Source organism: Ranitomeya variabilis, chromosome 7 (genome assembly GCF_051348905.1).
Source record: "Ranitomeya variabilis isolate aRanVar5 chromosome 7, aRanVar5.hap1, whole genome shotgun sequence".
In the NCBI taxonomy this organism is placed as follows: Eukaryota; Metazoa; Chordata; class Amphibia; order Anura; family Dendrobatidae; genus Ranitomeya; species Ranitomeya variabilis.
In genome coordinates, this window is record NC_135238.1 from 172,448,471 (window position 1) to 172,465,576 (window position 17,106).

Genomic DNA, 17,106 nt, shown 5'->3' on the forward strand with positions numbered 1-17,106 from the left:
GTTCCATTAAAAGTTCAAAGGGTTTATTGCTCCATAAACCACATAGAAACAACAGAAAACAAATAGCCTTTAGCTCAGGAAAAGGAAAAACAAATGTCCAGTCCTTCAGGCTCAGTCCTGGACCCTTAACACACTCTGGAGGCTAACACCTCCACATATATCCTCTGTGTTAAGTATTAGCCTTTTTTTTTTAGGTCTAACCACACCCAGAACCCATCACATTATTAGACATGTGGTTATGACATCACCACAGGTCCTGAAACACATATAGTTAAGCATGGTTACATCACAGCGGCAAGCCACCTATGTGACACATATCTCCCGTTGACTAAACAACCTTTAGCCACGCTACACTATGCACTTGGGCAAAGGAAATAAAGTGTACACTGCTCAAAAACATAAAGGGAACACTAAAATACCACATCCTAGATATCACTGAATGAAATATTTCAGTTGCAAATCTTTATTCATTACATAGTGAAATGTGTTGAGAACAATAAAACAAAAAAATGATCAATGTAAATCAAAATGAGTATCCCATGGAGGTCTGGATTTGGAAGGACACTCGTGATGTCCCAGATGTGTTCAATCGGATTCCGGTCTGGGGAACGGGTGGGCCAGTCCATAGCTTCAATGCCTTCATCTTGCAGGAACTCCTGAAACACTCCAGCCACATGAGGTCTGGCATTGTCCTGCATTAGAAGGAACCCAGGGCCAACCGCACCAGCATATGGTCTCACAAGGGGTCTGAGGATCTCATCTCAGTACTTAATGGCAGTCAGGCTACCTCTGGCAAGGACATGGAGGGCTGTGCGGCCCTCCAAAGAAATGCCACCCCACAGTATTACTGACCCACTGCCAAACCGATCATGCTGAAACATGTTGCAGGCAGCAGATCGCTCTCCATGGCGTCTCCAGACTCTGTCACGTCTGTCACATGTGCTCAGTGTGAACCCGCTTTCATCTGTGAAGAGTACAGGGCGTCAGTGGCGAATTTGCCAATCCTGGTGCTCTGTGGCAAATGTCAGTCATCCTGCACAGTGTTGGGTTGTGAGCACAACCCCCCATCTATGAACGTCGGGCACTCAGACCATCCTCATGGAGTCGGTTTCTAACCGTTTGTGCAGACATATGCACATTTGTGGCCTGCTGGAGGTCATTTTTGCAGGGCTCTGACAGTGATCCTCCTGTTCCTCCTTGCACAAAGACTGAGGTAGCGGTTCTTGTTGCCCTCCTTATTATCAAAAGCAGGGTGTGATTGTAGATTAAAAATTAACTTTTAATGTCTAAATCCTAATATCCAAAACAACCAAAAAAATGAATGCAGATAGGACTCACAAAAAATCACATTCATAGGAATGTTAAAATTGACCACCATATCCCAGAGATCTTTAGAATCAATTTGTTTACACGTCCCTTGGGAAATAATTCTCCCAGCAACAGAATCCTAGACATACCACATTGTCAATCACAAACCACATGTCCCACATCACATATGTCCGTTATTGGGTAAATCGCAGTGATAGTGATTGTTATATTAAAAAAATGGAATGATCTCACCTGTAAGCTATGTGAGGTTAGAACCGCTCAGTATTGGTGCTGTATCCGGGAAGGAGGAGCATTCCAGCGCCACAAAAACCCCACCATCGTACGCTACCAATTCCTGTATTAGCCCCAATAGATTAAATACATTTACCTACGCGTTTCGTTTGTTCACTCATCAGGGGAAAGTTGTATTGTCCCTCCAGCTATGCGGAGGACTACTAAACGCGGGGGTAATCAGATGGTCTGGGTTGTTGCCCTCCTACGGCCTCCTCCACGTCTCCTGGTTTATTGGTCTGTCTCCTGGTAGCGCCTCCAGCCTCTGGACACTACGCTAACAGACACAGCAAACCTTCTTGCCACAGCTCACAATGATGTGACATCCTGGATGAGCTGCACTACCTGAGCCACTTGTGTGGTTGTAGAGTTCGTCTCATGCTACCACGAGTGTGAAAGCACAACCAACATTCAAAAGTGACCAAAACATCAGCCAGAAAGCATTGGTACTGAGATGTGGTCTGTGGTCCCCACCTGCAGAACCACTCCTTTATTGAGTGTGTTTTGATAATTGCCAATAATTTCCATCTGTTGTCTATTCCATTTGCACAACAGCATGTGAAATTGATTGTCAATCAATGTTGCTTCCTAAGTGGACAGTTTGATTTCACAGAAGTTTGATTTATTTGGAATTATATTCTGTTGTTTAAAGGGAGCCTGTCACCCCCCCAGGCATTTGTAACTAAAAGAGCCACCTTGTGCAGCACTAATGCTGCATTCTGGCAAGGTGGCTCTTTTAGTTCTTGCTCATGCCACTGCTGAAAGAATCGTTTATCACATTTGTCCCTCATACCTTGAAATCGCCAGGGGGGCAGGTCTTTCCCCCCTAATACAGATGCACCACAACCGTCACTCAGCGTCGCCTCCTCTACCTTCATCAGCGTCCTCGGTGCCTGCGCTGTAAGTTTGAAAGGCAGTGCAACTGCACTTGCCCGAAAAAAAACTTACAGAGCAAGCGCCAGGGACGCTAATGAAGGAAGAGGAGGCGGCGCCCGGCACGCAGAGGCCCTGAGTGACGGCTGTGGTGCGTCTGTGTTAGGGGGAAAGACCTGCCCCCCTGGCAATTTGAAGGTATGAGGGACAAATTTGATAAACGATTCTTTCAGCAGTGGCAGGAACAAGAACTAAATGAGCCACCTTGTCAGAATGCAGCATTAGTGCTGCACAAGTTGGCTCTTTTAGTTACAAATGCCTGGGGGGTGACGGGTTCCCTTTTAAGTGTTCCCTTCATTTTTTTGAGCAGTGAATATTATGTACTAAATTGTAAAACATTGGGTAAATCTTTCTCTGAAAAAGACGGGTGTATGGGTGGAAGGTAAACTTAAAGATAAATTCTCATCGCCAAGATCCTATCCCAATATGTACTAGGTGTAATAGTAATAATATTTGCAAATATTTCCAATTAGAAATGAAGTATAGCTTTTCTGACTCACTATGTGTCTTTCCTTAGGGTACCGTCTCACATAACGATTTACCAACGATCACGACCAGCGATACGACCTGGCCGTGATCATTGGTAAGTGGTTGTGTGGTCGCTGGAGAGCTGTCACACAGTCAGCTATCCAGCGACCAACGATGCCGAGGTCCCGGGTAACCAGGGTAAACATCGGGTTACTAAGCGCAGGGCCGCGCTTAGTAACCCGATGTTTACCCTGGTTACCAGCGTAAAAGTAAAAAAAACCAAACAGTACATACTTACATTCCGGTGTCTGTCCCCCGGCGTTCTGCTTCTCTGCACTGTGTCTGCGCCAGCCGGAAAGCACAGCGGTGACGTCACCGCTGTGCTCGCTTTCCGGCCGGCGCTCACAATGCAGAGAAGCAGAACGCCGGGGGACAGACACCGGAATGTAAGTATGTACTGTTTTTTTTTTTTTACTTTTACGCTGGTAACCACGGTAAACATCGGGTTACTAAGCGCGGCCCTGCGCTTAGTAACCCAATGTTTACCCTGGTTACAAGCGAACGCATCGCTGGATCGCTGTCACACACAACGATCCAGCGATGTCAGCGGGAGATCCAGCGACGAAAGAAAGTTCCAAACGATCTGCTACGACGTACGATTCTCAGCAGGGTCCCTGATCGCTGCTGCGTGTCAGACACAGCGATATCGTATGGATATCGCTGGAACGTCACGGATCGTGCCGTCGTAGCGATGAAAATGCCACTGTGTGACGGTACCCTTATGTGCAGGCATTGCATGACCTTTGGTATCCATGGTTACGACCACTAATATAGTGACAGATAGTTGCTAGTGGTCATAACCATGGATACCTAACGTTCTGCAACCCTGTACATGAGGAAAGAGACTTCGCAAATCAGAAAAACTATACTGCATTTCTTATTGAAGGTACAGTCATATGAAAAAGTTTGGGCACCCCTATTAATTTTAAGCTTAATGTTTTATAAAAATTGTTTTTTTTGCAACAGCTATTTCAGTTTCATATATCTAATAACTGTTGGACACAGTAATGTTTCTGCCTTGAAATGAGGTTTATTGTACTAACAGAAAATGTGCAATCTGCATTTAAACAAAATTTGACAGGTGCATAAGTATGGGCACCCTTATCATTTTCTTGTTTTAAATACTCCTACCTACTTTTTACTGACTTACTAAAGCACTTTTTTGGTTTTGTAACCTCATTGAGCTTTGAACTTCATAGCTAGGTGTACGTAATCATGAGAAAAGCTACTTAAAGTGGCCACTTGCAAGTTGTTCTCCTGTTTGAATCTCCTCTGAAGAGTGGCATCATGGGCTCCTCAAAACTACTGTCAAATGATCTGAAAACAAAGATTATTCAACATAGTTGTTCAGGGGAAGGATACAAAAAGCTGTCTCAGAGATTTAACCTGTCAATTTCCACTGTGAGGAACATAGTAAGGAAATGGAAGAACACAGGTACAGTTCTTGTTAAGGCCAGAAGTGGCAGGCCAAGAAAAACATCAGAAAGGCAGAGAAGAAGAATGGTGAGATCAGTCAAGGACAATCCTCAGACCATCTCCAGAGATCTGCAGCATCAACTTGCTGCAGATGGTGTCACTGTGCATCGGTCAACTATACAACACACTGTGTTTTTTTGCCGCCATGCATAACGCCTTTTTGTATTACCAAACAACTCAATCTTGGTTTCATGAGTCCACAGGACCTTCTTCCAAAAAGAAATTGGCTTCTCCAAATGTGCTTTTGCATACCTCAGCCGACTCGGTTTGTGGCGTGCTTGCAGAAATGGCTTCTTTCGCATCACTCTCCCATACAGCTTCTCCTTGTGCAAAGTGCGTTGTATAGTTGACCGATGCACAGTGACACCATCTGCAGCAAGTTGATGCTGCAGCTCTCTGGAGGTGGTCTGAGGATTGTCCTTGACTGATCTCACCATTCTTCTTCTCTGCCTTTCTGATGCTTTTCTTGGCCTGCCACTTCTGGCCTTAACAAGAACTGTACCTGTGTTCTTCCATTTCCTTACTATGTTTCTCACAGTGGAAATTGACAGGTTAAATCTCTGAGACAGCTTTTTGTATCCTTCCCCTGAACAACTATGTTGAATAATCTTTGTTTTCAGATCATTTGACAGTTGTTTTGAGGAGCCCATGATACCACTCTTCGGAGGAGATTCAAACAGGAGAACAACTTGCAAGTGGCCACTTTAAGTAGCTTTTCTAATGATTGCATACACCTGGCTATGAAGTTCAAAGCTCAATGAGGTTACAAAACCAAAAAAAGTGCTTTAGTAAGTCAGTAAAAAGTAGGTAGGAGTATTTAGAACAAGAAAATGATAAGGGTGCCCATACTTATGCACCTGTCAAATTTTGTTTGAATGCAGATTGCACATTTTCTGTTAGTACAATAAACCTCATTTCAAGGCAGAAACATTACTGTGTACAACAGTTATTAGATATGTGAAACTGAAATAGCTGTTGCAAAAAAACAATTTTTATAAAACATTAAGGTTAAGATTAATAGGGGTGCCCAAACTTTTTCATATGACTGTATATGCTAATATTATTATTATTATTACACCTACTGCATATTGGGATAGGATCTTGGAGATGGGAATACCCCATTAACTCTAGTGACCAGTGTCAGGTAGCTGTGGCCAAGGCAAATAAAATTACAGGATGCATTAACCCCTTAACCTCCGAAGGTATTTTCGTTTTTGTGTTTTTGTTTTTTGCTCCCTTTTTCCCAGAGCCATAACTTTTATTACTTTTCAGTCAATATGGCCATGTGAGAGCTTGTTTTTTGTGGGACAAGTTGTATTTTTTAACTGCACCATTGGTTTTAACATATCGATTACTTGAAAATGGGAAAAAAATTCTAAGAAATTGCAAACAAAAGTGCATTCCAACAATTTTTTTTTTTTTTTTTACCATGTTCACTAAATGCTAAAACTGACCTGCCATTATGATTCCTCAGGTCATTATGAGTTCATAAACACCAAACATGTTTAGGTTCTTTTTTATCTAAGCTGTGAAAAAAAATTCAACATTTTGTTAAAAAAAAAACTTGCAATATGTTCTGATACCCATAGCGTCTCCATTTTTCGTGATCTTGGGTTGGGTGAGAGCTTATATTTTGTGTGCCAAGCTTATGGTTTTATTTATACCATTTTGGTGCAAATATGATCTTTTGATCGCCCATTATTGCATTTTAATGAAATGTTGCAATGACCAACAAATGTAATTCTGGTGTTTTAACTTATTTTCTCGTTACGCCATTTAGCGATCGGGTTAATTCTCTTTTTATATTGATAGATCAGGCGATTCTGAAAGCAGCAATACCAAATATGTGTATGTTTGATTTTTTTTTCATTGTTTTATTTTGAATGGGGCAAAAGGGGGGGTGATTTGAACTTTTATATATTTTTTAAATTCTTTTATATTTTTTAAAACTTTTTTTTTACTTTTGGCATGCTTGAATAGTCTCCATGGCAGACTAGAAACTGCCATAACCCGATCGGTTCTGCTACATACAGGTGATGATCAGATCGCCTATACGTAGCAGAAATGCTCACTTGCCCAGTGATCGGCGCTCATAGCAATCTGGCAGTGACAACTATAGAGGTCTGCTGGAGACCTTTGGTTGTCATTTAACTAGTTAACAGCCACGGGTGTTAGAGGCATATGTCAGCTGTTCAAAGCAGCTGACATGTGCCAGAAAAAGATATGAGCTCAGCGCTGAAGCCCACATCATAGGGAGGGAGTCCAACATCGGCGTACTATTTCTCCCGATGTAGAAAGTTTTTTAAAAGAGGTATTGATGCTCATGATGAAATAGTTGTGTCTCTGTCTTACATGGAAAGCCACCAGGAAGGCCTGCACGTCTGAGGTGATAAGAGCCCCTTTTTTCCATAGGGGCTGAGCCATGCCAGGGCTTCCCCTGCTAGGTAGGACATCAGGAATCACATCTTGGCCCAATCGGAGGAAAACTGCTGACTGAAAAATTCATAGTGCTTCATTCACTGCTCTAAGAACCTACAGCACTGCTTTAGTACTGACTTGTATCAGACAAGACATGTTCCGCTCCCAAGGCATAGGTTTCATGTTGCATAAACACAGGCATAGGCACTGCAACTTGGGCGGGTGCAGCAATAGTCAGGGTTTCCTATCGGGTATCCTGAGTCTGTGGGTGAATTTTTTTTTCTTCCTGTTACATATACTGGCCAAACAACAATTGAAATAACCATCAAGAGCGGGGGACCATGGAGCTCAGCGGGGCCCATGGCCAGAGCAAACTGTTATGCATGCGGGTGGTGCACATGTTTCATGATCCCACTGTGCCACAGACCAGACTTGCCCTGGAGGGGCATAACTAAGGAGCTACCTTGGTGTTCACTAGAGACTCTTCTGGTGAGGTCAGGCTTGTGTGGCAGGTTGCTGCCAGGTACCACTTCGGGGAGGCGCTTGGTAGTAGCAGCTGGCCCCAAGGGTCTAAGCCGTTAATCCAGATTTACATATTACTGTTACATATACTGGCCAAACAACAATTGAAATAACCATCAAGAGCGGGGGACCATGGAGCTCAGCGGGGCCCATGGCCAGAGCAAACTGTTATGCATGCGGGTGGCGCACATGTTTCATGATCCCACTGTGCCACAGACCAGACTTGCCCTGGAGGGGCATAACTAAGGAGCTACCTTGGTGTTCACTAGAGACTCTTCTGGTGAGGTCAGGCTTGTGTGGCAGGTTGCTGCCAGGTACCACTTCGGGGAGGCGCTTGGTAGTAGCAGCTGGCCCCAAGGGTCTAAGCCGTTAATCCAGATTTCTAGACAGGGCGTCTAGACGTCCACTTGGAACAGGTTCAGACTGTGCAGACAGGACAGTTACTTCGGATGGTTCTGACATGGTCAAACAGGATGGCCACTTGGGAGGGTTCAAACTGCAGAAAGGACGGCCATTTGGGACAGGTTCAGACTGTGCAGACAGGATGGTCACTTCGGATGGTTCAGACTGGAGAATGGATGGCCATTTGGGACAGATTCAGACTGTGCAGGCAGGATGGTAACTTGGGACAGGTTCAGAAAAACAGGTCTCAGGTTACAGTTCAGATATCGCTGATGCGGACATGGAAAAAAGATACTGCGGACTCGGTTTCAGGATATGGATGCCGCTGAAGCTGTCACAGGAAGCAAGGACAACCTATAGGGACTAAAGGGACAGAGGATACGGGAATAACTTTTATGGACCAAGGATGGCAAAGTGGCAACGTACAGTTGCATACACCAAAACACCTAACACTAAACTATTGGGGTAGCTCAGGCACCTGACTATTGGGCAGGGTGCCTTTTATACAAGATGCCTCCCAGTTATTGGCTGTCAATGGGGGACATTTTGCCATGTGCGGGCGCTGCCCCATTAACCCCTTCCCGACCCATGACGCCACATAGGCATCATGAAAACCCGTGCCAATCCGACCCATGACGCCTATGTGGCATCATGGAATGATCGCGTCCCTGCAGATCGGGTGAAGGGGTTAACTCCTATTTTACCCGATCTGCAGGGAGAGGGGGAGTGGTACTTCAGCCCAGGGGGGGTGGCTTCACCCCCCCCGTGGCTACGATCGCTCTGATTGGCTGTTGAAAGTGAAACTGCCAATCAGAGCGATTTGTAATATTTCACCTAAAAAACAGGTGAAATATTACAATCCAGCCATGGCCGATGCTGCAATATCATCGGCCATGGCTGGAAAACCTGAAGTGACCACCCCCCACCCCACCGATCGCCCCCCCACCGCTCCGTTATGGGGTCCGGTCCCCTCCGTCCTGTGCTCCGCTGCCCCGTGCTCCTGCCCGCTCCCCCGTCCTGCTGTCCGCTCCCCCCGTCCTCCGATCACCCCCCCTGTGCTCAGATCCACCCCCCCACCACCCCTTCATACTTACCGATCCTCCCGGTGTCCGGCCGTCTCCTCGCTGGGCGCCGCCATCTTCCAAAATGGCGGGCGCATGCTCAGTACGCCCGCCGGCCGGCAGATTCCTTACAGGTACATTTTGATCGCTGTGGTAGGTTCTACCACAGCGATCAAAATAAAAAAAATAATAAATAAACCCCCCCCTTTATCACCCCCATAGATAGGGACAATAATAAAATAAAGAAAATATATATTTTTTTTTTTTCCCACTGTGGTTAGGGTTAGAACTAGGGTTAGGGTTAGAACTAGGGTTAGGGTTACGGGTAGGGTTAGGGTTATGGCATGTGCGGATTTGGCAGCGGATCCGCAGCGGATCGGCCGCGGATCCGCAGCGGATCGGCGGCGGATCCGCAGCGGATCCGCAGCGGATCGGCCGCGGATCCGCAGCGGAACGGCCGCGGATCCGCAGCGGATCGGCCGCGGATCCGCAGCGGATCGGCCGCGGATCCGCAGCGGATCGGCCGCGGATCCGCAGCGGATCGGCCGCGGATCCGCAGCGGATTGGCCGCTGCGAATTCGTAGCAGTTTTCCATCAGGTTTACAGTACCGTGTACACCTATGGAAAACCAAATCCGCTGTGCCCATGGTGCGGAAAATTCCGTGCAGAAACGCTGCGTTGTATTTTCCACAGCATGTCAATTCTTTGTGCAGATTCCGCAGCGTTTTACACCTGTTCCTCAATAGGAATCCGCAGGTGAAATCCGCACAAAAAAACACTGGAAATCTGCTGTAAATCCGCAGGTAAAACGCAGTGCCTTTTACTTGCAGATTTTTCAAAAGTCGTACGGAAAAATCTCACACGAATCCGCTACGTGGGCACATACCCTTAGGGTTAGGGTTGGAATTAGGGCTAGGGTTGGAATTAGGGTTACGGGTGTGTTGGGGTTAGGGTTGTGGTTAGGGGTGTGTTGGGGTTAGGGTTGGGATTAGGGTTATGGCTACAGTTGGGATTAGGATTAGGGGTGTGTTGGGGTTAGTGTTGAAGTTAGAAATGAGGGGTTTCCACTGTTAGGGCACATCAGGGGTCTCCAAACGCAACATGGCGCCACCATTGATTCCAGCCAATCTTGCATTCAAAAAGTCAAATGGTGCTCCCTCCCTTCCAAGCCCCGACGTGTGCCCAAACAGTGGTTTACCCCCACATTTGGGGTACCAGCGTACTCAGGACAAACTGGGCAACAACTGTTGGGGTCCAATTTCTCCTGTTACCCTTGCAAAAATAAAAAATTACTTGCTAAGACATAATTTTTGAGGAAAGAAGAATTATTTTTTATTTTCACGGCTCTGCGTTGTAAACTTCTGTGAAGCACTTGGAGGTTGAACGTGCTCATCACACATCTAGATAAGTTCCTTGGGGGGTCTAGTTTCCAAAATGGGGTCACTTGTGGGGTGTTTCTACTGTTTAGGCACATCAGGGGCTCTGCAAATGCAACGTGACGCCCGCAGACCATTCCATCAAAGTCTGCATTTCAAATGTCACTACTTCCCTTCCGAGCCCTGACGTGCGCCCAAACAGTGGTTTACCCCCACATATGGGGTATCACTGTACTCACAACAAACTGGGCAACAAACATTGGGGCCCAATTTCTCCTGTTACCCTTGTGAAAATAAAAAATTGCTTGCTAAAACATCTTTTTTGAGGAAAGAAAAATGATTTTTTATTTTCACGGCTCTGTGTTGTAAACTTCTGTGAAGCACTTGGGGGTTCAAAGTGCTCACCACACATCTAGATAAGTTCCTTGCGGGGTCTAGTTTCCAAAATGGAGTCACTTGTGGGGAGTTCCTACTGTTTAGGCACATCAGGGGCTCTGCAAATGCAACGTGACGCCCGCAGAGCATTCCATCAAAGTCTGCATTCCAAAACGTCACTACTTCCCTTCCGAGCCCCGGCATGTGCCCAAACAGTGGTTTACCCCCACATATGGGGTATCAGCGTACTCAGGAGAAACTGGACAACAACTTTTGAGGTCCAATTTCTCCTGTTACCCTTGCAAAAATAAAAAATTCTGGGCTAAAAAAATATTTTTGAGGAAAGGAAACACATTTATTATTTTCACGGCTCTGCGTTATAAACTTCTGTGAAGCACTTGGGGGTTCAAAGTGCTCACCACACATCTAGATAAGTTCCTTGCGGGGTCTAGTTTCCAAAATGGAGTCACTTGTGGGGAGTTCCTACTGTTTAGGCACATCAGGGGCTCTGCAAATGCAACGTGACGCCCGCAGAGCATTCCATCAAAGTCTGCATTCCAAAACGTCACTACTTCCCTTCCGAGCCCCGGCATGTGCCCAAACAGTGGTTTACCCCCACATATGGGGTATCACCGTACTCAGGAGAAACTGGACAACAACTTTTGGGGTCCAATTTCTCCTGTTACCCTTGCAAAAATAAAAAAATTCTGGGCTAAAAAAATATTTTTGAGGAAAGGAAACACATTTATTATTTTCACGGCTCTGCGTTATAAACTTCTGCGAAGCACTTGGGGGTTCAAAGTGCTCACCACACATCTAGATTAGTTCCTTGGGAGGTCTAGTTTCCAAAAATGGGGTCACTTGTTAGGGAGCTCCAATGTTTAGGCACACAGGGGCTCTCCAAACGTGACATGGTGTCCGCTAATGATTGGAGCTAATTTTCCATTCAAAAAGCCAAATGGCGTGCCTTCCCTTCCGAGCCCTGCCGTGTGCCCAAACAGTGGTTTACCCCCACATATGGGGTATCATCGTACTCAGGACAAACTGGACAACAACATTTGGGGTCCAATTTCTCCTATTACCCTTGGAAAATTAAAAAATCCTGGGCTAAAACTCATTTTTGAGGAAAGAAAAATTATTTTTTTATTTTCACGGCTCTACGTTATAAACTTCTGTGAAGCACCTGGGGGTTATAAGTGCTCACTATGCATCTAGATAAGTTCCTTGGGGGGTCTAGTTTCCAAAATGGGGTCACGTGTAGGGGAGCTCCAATGTTTAGGCACACAGGGGCTCTCCAAACGCGACATGGTGTTCGCTAATGATTGGAGCTAATTTTCCATTCAAAAAATCAAATGGCACGCCTCGCCTTCCGAGCCTTGCCGTGCACCCAAACAGTGGTTTACCCCCACATATGAGGTATCAACATACTCAGCAGAAATTGCCCAACAAATTTTAGGATCCATTTTATCCTGTTGCCCATGTGAAAATGAAAAAATTGAGGCTAAAAGAAATTTTGTGTGAAAAAAAAGTACTTTTTAATTTTTACGGATCAATTTGTGAAGCACCTGAGAGTTTAAAGTGCTCACTATGCTTCTAGATAAGTTCCTTGGGGGGTCTACTTTCCAAAATGGGGTCACTTGTGGGAGCGCTCCAATGTTTAGGCACACGGGGGCTCTCCAAACGTGACATGGTCTCTGCTAGCGATGGAGATCATTTTTCATTCAAAAAGTCAAATGGCGCTCCTTCCCTTCCGAGCCTTACCATGTGCCCAAACAGTGGTTTACCCCCACATGTGAGGTATCAGTGTACTCAGGAGAAATTGTCCAACAAATTTTAGGATCCATTTTATCCTGTTGCCCATGTGAAAATGAAAAAATTGAGGCTAAAATAATTTTTTTGTGAAAAAAAAGTACTGTTTAATTTTTACGGATCAATTTGTGAAGCACCTGGGGGTTTAAAGTGCTCACTATGCTTCTAGATAAGTTCCTTGGGGGGTCTAGTTTCCAAAATGGGGTCACTTGTGGGGGAGCTCCAATGTTTAGGCACACGGGGGCTCTCCAAACGCGACATGGTGTCCGCTAAAGATTGGAGCCAATTTTTCATTCAAAAAGTCAAATGGCGCTCCTTTCCTTCCAAGCCCTGCCGTATGCCCAAACAGTGGTTTACCCCCACATATGAGGTATCAGCGTACTCAGGACAAATTGGACAACATCGTTCGTGGTCCAGTTTTTCCTTTTACCCTTGGGAAAATAAAAAAATTGTTGCTAAAAGATCATTTTTGTGACTAAAAAGTTAAATGTTCATTTTTTCCTTCCATGTTGCTTCTGCTGCTGTGAAACACCTGAAGGGTTAATAAACTTCTTGAATGTGGTTTTGAGCACCTTGAGGGGTGCAGTTTTTAGAATGGTGTCACTTTGGGGTATTTTCAGCCATATAGAACCCTCAAACTGACTTCAAATGTGAGGTGGTCCCTAAAAAAAATGGTTTTGTAAATTTTGTTGTAAAAATGAGAAATCACTGGTCAAATTTTAACCCTTATAACTTCCTAGCAAAAAAAAAATTTGTTTCCAAAATTGTGCTGATGTAAAGTAGACATGTGGGAAATGTTATTTATTAACTATTTTGTGTCACATAACTCTCTGGTTTAACAGAATAAAAATTCAAAATGTGAAAATTGCGAAATTTTCAAAATTTTCGCCAAATTTCCGTTTTTTTCACAAATAAACTCAGAAATTATCGACCTAAATTTACCACTAACATGAAGCCCAATATGTCACGAAAAAACAATCTCAGAATCGCTAGGATCCGTTGAAGCGTTCCTGAGTTATTACCTCATAAAGGGACACTGGTCAGAATTGCAAAAAACGGCAAGGTCATTAAGGCCAAAATAGGCTGGGTCATGAAGGGGTTAAGACCAGGAAGCACGTGAATGTGCATACTAGGCACTCCGCTAAGAACTGTGGTGTGATCACAGACCAGGAAGCATGAGCATGCCAAGAACCATGCCGGGGTCAGGACGGTGCATAAGCCAGCATCTCTGCATGGAGGGAGAAGGGGACACCATGCAGGGGAGCCGGCAGTAGTGCTACATTCTCTTATTATTATACATTTATATAGCACCATTTATTCCATGGCGCTTTACATGTGAGAAGGGGTAAATATAGACAAGCACAATAAACATGAGCAATACAAGGCACACACAAGTACAGAAGGAGAGAGGATCCTGCTTGCGAGGGCTCACAGTCTACAGAGGATGGGTGAGGATACACTAGGAGAGGGTAGAGCTGGACGTGCGGCAGTTCAGCAGACTAAGGATCACTGCAGGTTGTAGGCTTGTCGGAAGAGGTGGGTCTTCAGGTTCTTTTTGAAGGTTTCCGTGGTAGGCGAGAGTCTGATGTGTTAGGGTACAGAGTTCCAGAATATGGGGAAGTACGGGAGAAGTCTTGTATGTAGTTGTGGGAAGAAGAAATAAGAGGAGAGTAGAGGAGATCTTGAGAGGATCGAAGGTTGCATGTGGGTAACCTCTACACAAGTAATTAGTGCGACCACACTTAGAATAATGTGTACAAGCTTGGTCTCCAGTGTATAAGAAGGATACAGCTGAACTAGATTAGGTGCAAAGAAGAGTAACCAAGGGTATTAAGTGAATGGGTGAACTGCCGTACAAATATAAGTTATTAAACTTGTGGTTATTCAGTTTGGAAAAATGAAGGCTTAGGGGTGATCTTATTACAATGTACAAATATATGAGGGGACAATTTGTGAGGGGCAGAGACAGGGCCGTAGTCATGGCCGAGATCATATGCGTTAGCGTGCCCTGGTTTCAAATGAATATAGTGTCCCCACTGCAGCATACCTTGCACTTCACCTTCTGTACCGTCGGGGTTCCATCAGGCTGGCTGAAGTTCCACTGTTGCCGTTGTTCCATTTAAAGACACAGAGTCCATTTCAAACGTCAAAGGCAAAACTTTACTTTCATGTTTTCGCAGCACATCCATTTTAATAACAGTATCAACAACAGATTCCACATTACACATTTCTTCCTCTTTCCCTGTACTCTTCTCCTTGTCACACAGCACGAGCCCGGGATGGACTGTTTCATATGGTTCATCAGCATCCTCCCTGTTCAGACTTTCTGCTCTTGGGATTCCCTAAGATGTTTCGCAACGGATCTGAGGGCATCAGCCCATGAGATGATCTGCCACATTCTGAGCGACCTGCCCTTCGTTACTGCTGTGACTCCTCCTGCAGCGCCAATTCTTACTAATGCTATCTCTGCTGCTGCTCTGCTGCTGATCTGGCATGCTGGCCCTGGATAGCTGGGCTCTTCCCTTGGAATGTTTAGTGGTCACTGTGCGGTCCTGGGCATTAAGCCCTTTGGGACTATCTGGGCACTCAAGCCCTCCTGAGCTGTTGAGCTCCCTGGCTCCACTACTCAAAATCAGGAAATGCTTTCCCTCTTATCCCAGAGTGGCCCCTCCTAGTTTCACTATTAACAGGGTACTGGCTGCTAACTATAAAGTGCTCCCTCTCCCTAGTCCTGTTAGTTAACTACGCTTTGCTAGCCAGATAACACACAAATACATTTACTAGTAAGAGGGAAAGGGTACAAGACAGTTATTGTACACCCCTTACAAGTACAGAGATCTTTCTAATGATCTTTTTACATTTTGGCCTCTGTCAGGGAAAAGTGGGCATGCCCTAAGTTTAGAGGAAAGAAGGTTTAATCATAAATAATCACAGATGACAATTCTTTAATGTAAGAGCAGTGACACTATGGAACTCTCTGCCACTTGATGCAATGGTTGATTCAATACTATAATTCAAGAGGGGCCTGGTTGTCTTTCTTGAAAAATATAATATTACAAGTTATGGGCACTAGATTCTATGTTTGATCCAGAGAACTAGTCTGATTGCCGTATGTGGATTCGGGAAATAATTTTTACAGTAGAATAGAGTTATTAGTCTTTACTCCATGGGGGTTTTGCCTTGCTCAGGATCAACATGTTAGGCTATAGTTTGAACTCGATGGACTTACAGTAAGCCTACGTTCAGCCTTACAAGCTATGAAACTGCAAACTTTTACCCTATTTAATTGAAAGATAAGTATTGTTAAAATAAAAAATAAAAATCTGTTAAGACTTCTGGTATGATCACCTAAATCACCTGTTCTTAATATAAAGGCTTCTAAGAAACCATCCACATCTTTGCCTAGATACCTACGCATGCACAATTTGTATTTCTTAGATTTGCTCCACTCCATTAATTGTGTTTTAGTCCTAGATTACTATTAACAACTCTCAAACCTTTTTATCATGTGAAATCTAATGCACATACAGTATAATAGTTCATTCTGCTCTTACAATTGATGAAGCTTATAAAGGTAATGGTCAGTAACCCGAATATATTCTTTGATGGTCTGCTAGACATTGAAATTAATGTCGTACTAAACAACTTGCTTTTATGGATAAAGTAGGAACAGGTAATATATACATTTTTTACCAGCTTTACATATCCAGGTTTGTTTGATGGACCACCGCCTCTAGTGTTTGTGGAATGTCTAGCTCTGCTGCCTCAGTTTTCCATTTTTAACTGGATGGGAAGGTGAATGTTACCTTGTTTGAAGAAGTCTGCAAGAAACTCAGACCAAGGATGTTTTTTTTGAGTGAGTAAAGTGTCTGATTTAATTTAAAATAAAAATATTGCTTAGAGGGAATATCTTGTAAGAAGTGTTTGGGTGTTGGCCTGAACCTTTAAATATAACATACAGTGGTCATTGATACATAAGTGGTTTTTCGATACAGGCATAGCAGAAAGAAAGAAGACACACTGGATGCAGTTGAAAAAAAATTCTCACGAAGAGGCAACAAGCTTGACGGTTACAAAATCTCAGAAAAGGTCAATGTGCTTGGTGGCTGGAAACATTCTCAAATGAAGCAACAACCTGATCGGAGGTAGATGCTTGGTATAGACATCATCAGTGGTCTAGCAATTTTACAACCCTTTTCTAAATCTGTTGGCAGAGTCGTCCTCAACATCTAGTTTATACTTGCATAGCCTCTGAATCATTAAAGTTACAGCACAGCACGCGATCAGTAATTAGTTCCGTCCACCCATTCTAGTCATCTCTATTGACTGCAGTAACACTATTATGGCTTATAAGTAAAGGTACCTTCACACTAAGCGACGCTGCAGCGATATCGACAACGATGCCGATCGCTGCAGCGTCGCTGTGTGGTCGCTGGAGAGCTGTCACACAGACAGCTCTCCAGTGACCAACGATTCCGAAGTCCCCGGGTAACCAGGGTAAACATCGGGTTACTAAGCGCAGGGCCGCACTTAGTAACCCGATGTTTACCCTGGTTACCAGCGTAAATGTAAAAAAACAAACAGTACATACTTACATTCGCGTCCCC